This window comes from Babylonia areolata, chromosome 24 (assembly GCF_041734735.1).
Source record: "Babylonia areolata isolate BAREFJ2019XMU chromosome 24, ASM4173473v1, whole genome shotgun sequence".
NCBI classification, from domain to species: Eukaryota; Metazoa; Mollusca; class Gastropoda; order Neogastropoda; family Buccinidae; genus Babylonia; species Babylonia areolata.
Window position 1 is genome coordinate 27,986,621 of NC_134899.1, and position 10,000 is coordinate 27,996,620.

Genomic DNA, 10,000 nt, shown 5'->3' on the forward strand with positions numbered 1-10,000 from the left:
TCTTCACCGTTGGAAAATAAAGATTCATTCATTCATTCATGTATTCATTCTCTCTCTCTGTTTCGCTCACACACACACACACACACACACACACACACACACACACACACACACACACACACACACACACACACACACACACACGATATTATTGTAAATGTTTCTACTTCGAAGATGTCCGTGGACTGATTTGCGCATGAGGAGAGGGAGACAGACAGACAGAAAGACAGAGAGCAAGAAGGAGAGAGCAAGATGAGAGGGAGGGAGAGAGGAAAGTAGGAGGGAGAGAGGAGAGAGAGAGAGAGAGAGAGAGAGAGAGAGAGAGACTTAGCGTTACTTTTACAAAATGAAAACAGGCTTGTGACTCGCTCTGTGGCAATGTTAATTTATTACGCCTTAAAAAAAGAGAGAGGAAGAAATGACATGATTATACAACTTTTCAAAAACAAAAGCGGTGCTGTAGGAAATGCCGCGAACTAAAACTTTTGGTCTGCTTTTACAGTTATGAAATGTGTCCATGGTATTGGTCCCTTCCCCCTTTATTTTCGGCATTTTCTGTGTCTCAAATGTAAGTATGTACCTCCTTTGGAAACAGGCCGATGGCCTTGAGTAAAATAGTTCTGAGTACCCCCCCCCCTCCCCTCCTCTCTCTCTCTCTCTCTCTGAGAGACAGACAGACACAACATCCCCTACTTAGTCTGAATGAGCCCACAACACAGAACGCATTGTTTATGTGTATCTATAATTCATTTTAAAATGTATTTCTTTTGTTTCCTCACCGTTTCCGTGTTGGAATGTTGTGTTTGTAGTTTTCTTTTTGTGTTCCTACTTTGGTATACAAATATATATATATATATATATATATATGTGTGTGTGTGTGTGTGTGTGTGTGTGTGTGTGTACCTTCTTTTTTGGTGTGGGGTTGCTTCTCAAACGAGTAGCCCGTTTTATATTTCACTTGTTTTCTCGGAAGGGTTTTACTGTTGTTGCTTGTTTGTTTGATATCCAAGACGCATAGATATAATTGTTATTGTATTGAAATTGTTTTGGTGTGTGTGTGTGTGTGTGTGTGTGTGTGTGTGTGTGTGTGTGTGTGTGTGTGTGTGTGTGTGATGGCATCTTGCGCTACTTTTTTTCTTGTCAACAAGAATATGTGTTTGTTTTGCAACTGACGGAAAATCACGTTTTGTTTCCTACCGTATATGCCCCCCACCCTCCCTCACCCCTTTTCTTTTTTTTCTTTTTTGTTTGTTGATTTTTTTTTTCCTTTCTCGCTTCATGTATTTCATGTAACGGGTGTGATTTACGTTGACATACAGGACAAGAATGAAACAGTCTAAACGAGAGTCAATGAGATGACGGCCAGTTTTGAGAGCAGACTGACCGACGCTATCACTTTTTGGTGATGAACGAAAGAAAAGGTTGGTCTTCAAGACAGCCACCCTCTCATCTTTCTCATCCTGTCTGTCTTTCCGTCTGTCTGTCTCCCTCCCTCCCTCTCTCACAGACTCTCTCTCAACCCCTCTCTCTGTGTCTGTCTCCCATCCTCCTCCTCCTCCTCCTCTCTCTCTCTGTATTTCCCTTTCTCTTTTTTTCTCTCTGTATTTCTCCACCCGTCATCTCTATATCTTTCTCTCTCTCTGTATCCATCTCTCTTTCTGTCTCTTTCTCTTCCCTTCCCTCCCTTTTTTCTATCCCTCTCTCTCTCTCTCTCTTTCTGCATCTCCCTCTCGCTGTTTTTCTCTCCCTATTTCTCCACCCCTCCTCTCTCTCTCTCTCTCTCTCTCTCTCTCTCTCTCTCTCTCTCTCTCTCCCTCTCTCTTCCTCTGTGCCACTCTGAATGTCTCTCTCACTATTTCATTCTCCCATGACGTCTCCTGCTACTCGCATTCCTCCTACTCTCCTTTACTCTTGATACTCCCATTACTCCCATTACATAATCATTTTGACTTCGTGCTCTTCTGGTATTATTTTGTACTTTTTTTTCTCCCCCCCCGCTCCCCCCCCACCCCACCCCCCACACACACCCGTCTTTTCATTGTGCCCCGTTCTTTCGCTGCACGTAGCTTTTCCTTATTCCCGTGTTAAACTGGAGATGACAGAGAATTTCCTGTCTCCATCTCTCTGTCTCTGTCTCTCTCTTTCTGTATACCTATCTACCTATCTATTTCTCTGCCTGTCTATCTCTGTCTCTCTCTCTCTGACACTCTGTCGATATCATTCATTCTTTGTCCGTGTCCCATCCACTACATACATTTCTCCAACCCGCTATCAGTTTTGGTTTCAGTTTTTTTTTACTTTCAATAGTGTGTTCATAAAAGAAAGAGGAAACAAAACGAATGTATGTGTCAAAAAGACTGACACCGGAAACGGGAACAGTAAAATGAACTGGGGATAATGCAGCAAAAAACAACAACCACCCCCCCCCCCAAAAAAAAAAAAAAAAAAAACCCAAAAAAACAAAAAAATACAACAACAAAAAACAAAAAACGCAACTAGATAAATAGACAAACACATAAACAGATAATACATAAATAGATAAATAGATGAATGAATGAATAAGATTGAAAAATGATGAAATTATTCAATCAATCAATAAATAAAAGATAAAAGGAATTGACTGTTGAAGGAAACGGACAAACCAGTACAGGAGTTCACCTATTTTATATTCATTTGGGCTGCATGTTTTTTTTCGCACATTTGTTCTCTCTCTCTCTCTCTCTCTCTCTCTCTCTCTCTCTCTCTCTCTCTCTCTCTCTCTCTCTCTCAATCACTCATTCACACACACACACACACACACACACTCTCTCTCTCTCTCTCTCTCTCCTTTCCTTCGTTCCAGGTATATCTTTCCATATTTCTTTATTTCCTTCCCAGTCTGTAATTTTTCCTTCCTTTCTTCCTTCCTTCCTTCCCTTCTTTCTCACTAGTGTCAGATTTTCAAACAAGTTCCAGTTTCAGTAGCTCAAGGAGGCGTCACTGCGTTCGGACAAATCCATATATATATAAAAAACCCAACAAAAAACAAAAAAAAACAACAAAAAAAACCCCAACCAACAAACAAACGATATTGGAAACATAACAAGTGCTGATGAACACCTAAACAATTATTCCGTGACCCAAAATATAGATTACAAAGGCTTATTTAACAAAAGGAACACACACAAAAAAATAATAAAATAAAAGGACGTAAAAAAAGGTAAAGTGATAGGAAGGATGGCGGGAGGGAGGGAGCGGGGGCAGAAGGAGAGAGAGGTGGGAAAGGTGGAAGGGAGTGTATGTTGACACTTGTTGGACAGCATCTGAGGGCCATTTGATTCTCTGAGGGAAGGAGCCAATTTTGTTTTTCTTATATATATATATATATATATATATATATATATATATATATATATATATATATATATATATATATATATAAAGCTGATGTTGTGACTGCAGCAGCTTTCACAGCCCGTGGACACGTAGTCAGGTGAATAATTATCAGCAACGGCAGTGAACTTGCACTTACTCCCCCCGCCTCCCGCCCCGCCGTCCCCCACCCCCTCCGCCTACTTCCATGGGAAACGTTCCGGCTGGTTTGGAGGAGACATGTTATAACTGTGTGTTGTGTACTCGATCCCAACGCAAGGAATATCGCCATCGAAGGATTTCTCAAATCGTCATTTAAGAGAAAACAAGACGATGAAACTTACAATGAAAAAAAAAAAAAAAAGATTGTGTGTGTGTGTGTGTGTGTGTGTGTGTGTGTGTGTGTGTGTGTGTGTGTGTGTGTGTGTGTGTGTGCTGTTTTTTGTGTTGGTTTCTTTATTCTGTTTCTTCTTTCTTTCTGAGATATCTATTTTCTTCTTCTTCTTCTCCTATCTTTCTCTCTCTCTCTCTCTCTCTCTCTCTCTCTCTGTCTCTCCCTCTGTCTGTCTGTCTGTCTTCCTCTCCCTCTTTCTTCCTTTCTTCCTTTCTTTTGTTTCCTTTCGTTCTTTCCCAGTTTCCTTCTTCGTTCCTTTTTTCCTTCATTTTGTTCTTCTTTTCTTTTTGTTTTCTTTCTCAATTTCTTGACATCTCTTTTCTTTACTCCCTCTTTCTCTCCTTTCTCTCCTTTCTTTCTTGCAAGCCTGGTTTATCTCACAACGTAATCACTATGACCACGAAATTGATGTATTTTGGGGGGAAATGCACTGGATGATTTTTGCAAGGACAAACGCACCAAACAGGCAAAACACTGTGCCAGATGTTTTTGGTTCCCGGCGCTATGTCGTCATTGGGTCAGCTTGCATATCACTGATCTATCCCTGGTTTCGCTGCAGACTGATCTTTGGGGTGAACAAGTAAGAATGCGTTATATATATCTATATATCTATCTATCTATCTATCTATCTATCTATCTATCTATCTGTCTGTCTGTCTGTCTGTCTGTCTGTCTGTCTGTCTGTCTGTCTGTCTGTGTGTGTGTGTGTGTGTGTGTGTGTGTGTGTGTGTGTGTGTGTGTGTGTATAAAGAAAGAAATACATGACTGAATAAATAAAAGACAAATACATAGCTAACTAATGGATGGATAAATGGATAAATAATTTATAAAACAACTAAATAACACCAGAAATGGATAAATCAATAAGTAAATGATCGCGATGATGATGATGATGGTGATGGTGATGATGATATGGATACTTATATAGCGCCTATCCTCGGTCGGAGACCAATCTCTAAGTGCTTTACACACATGGGGTCATTTGCACAACAGGCTGCCTACCTGGGTAGAGCCGACTGACGGCTGCCATTGGGCGCTCATCATTCGTTTCCTGTGTCATTCAATTAGATTCCAGGCACGCACACATACATACTCAGACCGTCATGAAACATTTGCGTGTATGACCGTTCTGATTAAAAGCTCAGCGAGGGGGGTTCAATGCAGTTTTTTTTCAGACACTGGACCCCTATCTTTGAACGATATAAGAAAAAAAAGAGGATGATTTTGCTCGTAGCAATAAATACACAATACAAAAGCAAACCAATTTGAGAGATACATAGATACAGACTGGGAGTTGGACAGGGAAAAGAGAGTGTGGTAGTGGGGTATAAAGAGAGATAAAGAGAGAATATGATACACACACACACACACACACACACACATTATATATATATATATATATATATATATATATATATATATATAGAGAGAGAGAGAGAGAGAGAGAGAGAGAGAGAGAGAGAGAGAGAGAGAGAATATATGTGTATATATATATACATCTCTCTCTCTCTCTCTCTCTCTCTCTCTCTTTATATATATATATATATATATATATATATATATACATATCTCTCTCTCTCTCTCACTTGGTTTCAACCCAAATAAGAAATGGTTTGAACCTGGGACTTCCGTAGAATTACCATGCCCATCATGTGGCTCACAAATTGAAGATGAGAAACACTTTTTGTTTGAGTGTAAAGTTTATGATGAGTTGAGAAAGAAATGTAAATTTTTTGAAGTAGGTATAGCCGAAATGCGCGACATTGTGTTTGTTTTATCATCTGAGGATGAAATTATAATTAGATCGATTGCAAAATTTATTGCAGAAGCGCAAAAAATAAGACAAGGACTTGTTATACACGGGCGAAATAATATATAATAAGGTAGTTAACCATAGTTGACTGAATGCTGATATGTTCCGGAATGAAAGTAAGGAGTACATGAAATTATGTATGTGAGAGGATGGTCGATTTTTTTTTTCCTTTAGTATTTTCCTTGAAGTGATACTATGTACATATATAATTATGGTGTCAATGTTACCAATCTTTGTTTAAAATTTACATTATAAAGATTATTGTAATCTGTTGATGTGAAAATGTTACCCCCTTGTCAAAAAACCTTTGCAGGCAATGACAGTAAAACATTTCAAGTTTCTCTCTCTCTCTCTCTCTCTCTCTCTCTCTCTCTCTCTATATATATATATATATATATATATATATATATCGAAGCGAGTTTCATTTCAAGAGGGAAGCGGAAAAGGTATTACCTTTCAACATTCAGCCCTCTGGAGAGAGAGAGAGAGAGAGAGAGAGACAGACAGACAGACAGACAGACAGACAGACAGACAGACAGAGAAGCAGAGTCAGAGCGACAGACAGACAGATGGGGATAGAGAAAGAAGGATGAAGAGAGAAGGGGATAAAGAGAGAGACAAAACAACTAAAGAACAGAGAAAAAAAATGGAGACTGGGGGGAGGGGGGCGGGTGGGAGGGGGGATGGAAGCCAGGAAAGGACAGCACACCATGTGTTCCGTGAAGAGAAAAAAGAAAAAAAGAAAAAAAAAGAGAATAAAAGAAACATAGGGTGTGATGTATTGATTATTTTGAATACGTATTTGCATTTTCCATTTGTTCTCTTGTTGTTTCTCCGTGTCCTGTGTGTGTTTTATGCATGTTTACTTATTTGTCGATTTGTTTGTTGGCTGCATGCTCGCTATGTATTCATCATTTGTTCTTGTTTGCTTTCCAAGAAATCTATGGCTTTTGATGTGATGCTTGGTTGTTGTTGAAATGTTGGTGTATTTTTGTTTTGTTGTTGTTGTTTTTGTTGGTTTTTTTGTTGCTTTTTTTGTCTGTCCTTTGTCAGACTGTATTGACAAATGTCGGGTTTGGAAATTAATATTCTGTTTGAGCTGATCTGTGTTTTTATTTGAAAGAGATCAAATTTGTTCACATCATCTAAAGTGTGACCATGACATTCGTATTGATTTTGATTTGGGGGTACGGGGGGGGGGGGGGGGGAGTTGGAGGGTTAATTTGTTCTGATCCTTGCGCTTCTGTTCCTTTTTTCCCCCCCCTTTTTTTTTTCTCGAACCTGCATTTCCATACGCTAAAAACAAAGAAGGCGTAAGAGAACCGTCAGATGCTACTTACGAAACAAAATTTAGTGACCTTTGGAGAACAGACAGACAGACAGACACACACACACACACACACACACACACACACACACACACACACACACAGAGAAAAGAAAAAAAAACGAACAAAAAATCATTAGTTTGTGCTGTTAGATCTTCCATACCTCAATACCCGTTAGATTGTTTTATTTTTATTTTTTATTTATTGAACACTGATTTATCTTACGTTCCGCTCACTTCATGTATGCCTTACCTCAGGGAGAGAAGAGTGAAACGGCAATATGGGGGGAGGGGGGGGAGAGGATTGCGGTGAGGGGGGGGGGGGCGGGGGGGCGGGGGTTTGGGGATGGTGGTCAAAATGAAAGGCCGGGTGGGAAGTTGGTTGGGTGGAGGGTATTGTGCGAGCAAGCGGAAACAGCAGGTCATGCGAAGAATGTGGAGGACTCCTCTGTGACAAGAATGAGGGATATAAGAAGGGTAGGGGAGATGAGAGAGAGAGAGAGAGAGAGCGCGCGCGAGAGAGAGAGGGGGGATGGAGTGAGGGAGTGAGAGAGAGGGTAAAAGAGGAGATTGGGAAGAGGGAATGAAGAAGGGGGGCAGCAGTAGAGAGATATAGAAATAGAGGTGGGAAAGAGAGAGACAGAGAGAGAGAGGGGGTAGGGGAGCGAGAGAGAGAGAGAGAGAGAGAGTAAAAGAAAAAGGTTGGGAAGAGAATGTGGTGGAGGGAGGGATGGAGAGAGGGAGAAAGAAGAGAGAGAGGAGATAGAGAGGTGGGGAGAGAGAGAAGGGGGATGGATGGAGAGAGAGTAGGAGAGTGTGGTGATGGAGGGATGGAGAGAGAGGGGGGAGAGAGAGGTGATGGAGGGATGGAGAGGGAAGTAGAGAGAGAGAGGGGGAGAGAGAGGGTGAGAGGAGGAAGAGGAAGATACAGGATAGACGGAGATGATGGAGCGTGCAAGAGAGAGAGAGAGTACGGGAAGAAGGGGAGAAAACAACGATCTCTCTCTCTCTCAATATATATATATATATATATATATATATATATATATATATATATATATATCTGTGTGTGTGGGAGAGAGAGAGAGAGAGAGAGAGGGGGGGGGCACCTTGTCAGAAATCACACGCCGATGTTTTATTTCCTGGAGAACAAACTCTATACCTAAAAGTTCGCAGTCCACAAAGTACCTTCTCCTCTACTTCATCGTGAATGAACAACTACTAAAACTCTTGAGCTTGACACAACGTTATGGTCATTGGGGCGTTTGCGGCCTCGCCTTAACGGGCAGTAACGGGTAGTATTGAGTTTGCAAGTTCCGCCAGTGCGGCGGTGTCTCCAAAGTACAGATTGATGGAAGCTTTGCCCTTGGCGTACACTTTTTGCCCCAAATCTATTGCTTTCCCAGCAGTTGATGACCGGGATCTTGTGACGGCATCGGCAGTTACGGCGTCTGGAATCGCAGAAGACAGTGGCATTTATGGTGCCCGCGCGCTGAGCATTACATCAGCAATGACTACCTTCAAGCAGTGAAGAACAATAGGCACTGTGATGCTCTATCGCTTTTCTTCTTGCGTATATCGTTGTGGATGGGCCGAGCTTCCAGCGTACACTGAAATGTTTTCCGTGTGTGTGTGTGTGTGTGTGTGTGTGTGTGTGTGTGTGTGTTGAGGGGGGGGGGGGGGAGGAGAGAGGGAGCCGGATGGTGAGAAAGGTGAGAAAGACAAAGAGGAAACAAAAGAGATGTCCATTACACAGAGAGAAGGTATCATAATTTGCCTACCAAAAGGAGATAAACCCAGAGAATATCTTAAAAACTGGCGTCCAATATCACTGTTAAACGTAACTTATAAAATTGGCTCTACCTGCATCGCAAATAGAATGAAAACAGTCCTGGATAAACTTATTAATGAAGATCAAACGGGTTTTGTATCTGGCAGATATATAGGAGACAATCTAAGGCTTATTTATGATATAATCTATTACTTGAAGGAAAAAAATCTACCAGGACTATTAGTTTCAATAGACTTTGAAAAGGCTTTTGATTCAGTTAGTTGGAAATATATGCATAAAGTTTTAAAACATTTGGGTTTTGGTGAGGATATTCGTAGATGGGTAAAAGCGTTCTACACCAATATGAAATCCTCAATAGTAGTTAATGGTAAAGTATCTACAAGTATACAGATTGAACGAGGCTGTAGACAGGGAGACCCACTCTCGCCATATTTGTTTATTTTGTGCGCAGAGATAATGGCTTGTAAAATTCGTCAAAATACAAACATAAAAGGTATTAAGATATCAGAGGTAGAATTTAAGATTAGCCAGTTTGCTGATGATACGTCTTATTTTTTAGAGGGTGACAAAAAATCATATGGAGAACTGTTCAAAGAACTAGAAGATTTTGAAACAGTCTCAGGACTCAAATTAAATCACGAAAAAACATGCAATGTATGGCTGGGAAATAAGCGTAATTGTGATAAAGTTTATTTATCAAATTTGAAAATGAATTGGAATCCACCACAGTTTAAAATCCTTGGGCTCTGGTTTACTAATGATTTAAGTAATATAATAGATTTAAATATAACTGATAAGTTCAATGAAACAAAAAAACTGTTTAACGTGTGGATAAAAAGACCAATTACACCTCTAGGAAGAGTAGCTGTCCTTAAGTCGATTATCTTGTCAAAATTAATTTACTTATGGATTATGCTTCCAAATCCACCAGATAACAGTATTCAAGAATTGCAAAAAATGTGTTTTAATTTTGTATGGGATAAAAAGAAGGACAAAGTTAAAAGATCAGTGGCAGTGCACAGTGTACAAAACGGAGGTATAAATATTCCACATATTCTATCATTTATAAAAGCTTTAAAACTCACATGGTTGAAAAAATGCTACAATATGTCGTATCGTCCAAAATGGAAAATTATATTATCAAAAGAATGTCCAGAAGTTGAAATGTTACAAGAATATGGCCCAGTAGTTCTTACAGTTGGAAGACGTATAATAAACCCCTTTTGGAAAGATGTGTTTCGTAGCTACACAGAATTTTATGACAAAACTGATATACATGTTGAGCAAGATATCCTGATGGAACCTTTGTTTTTCAATAACAAA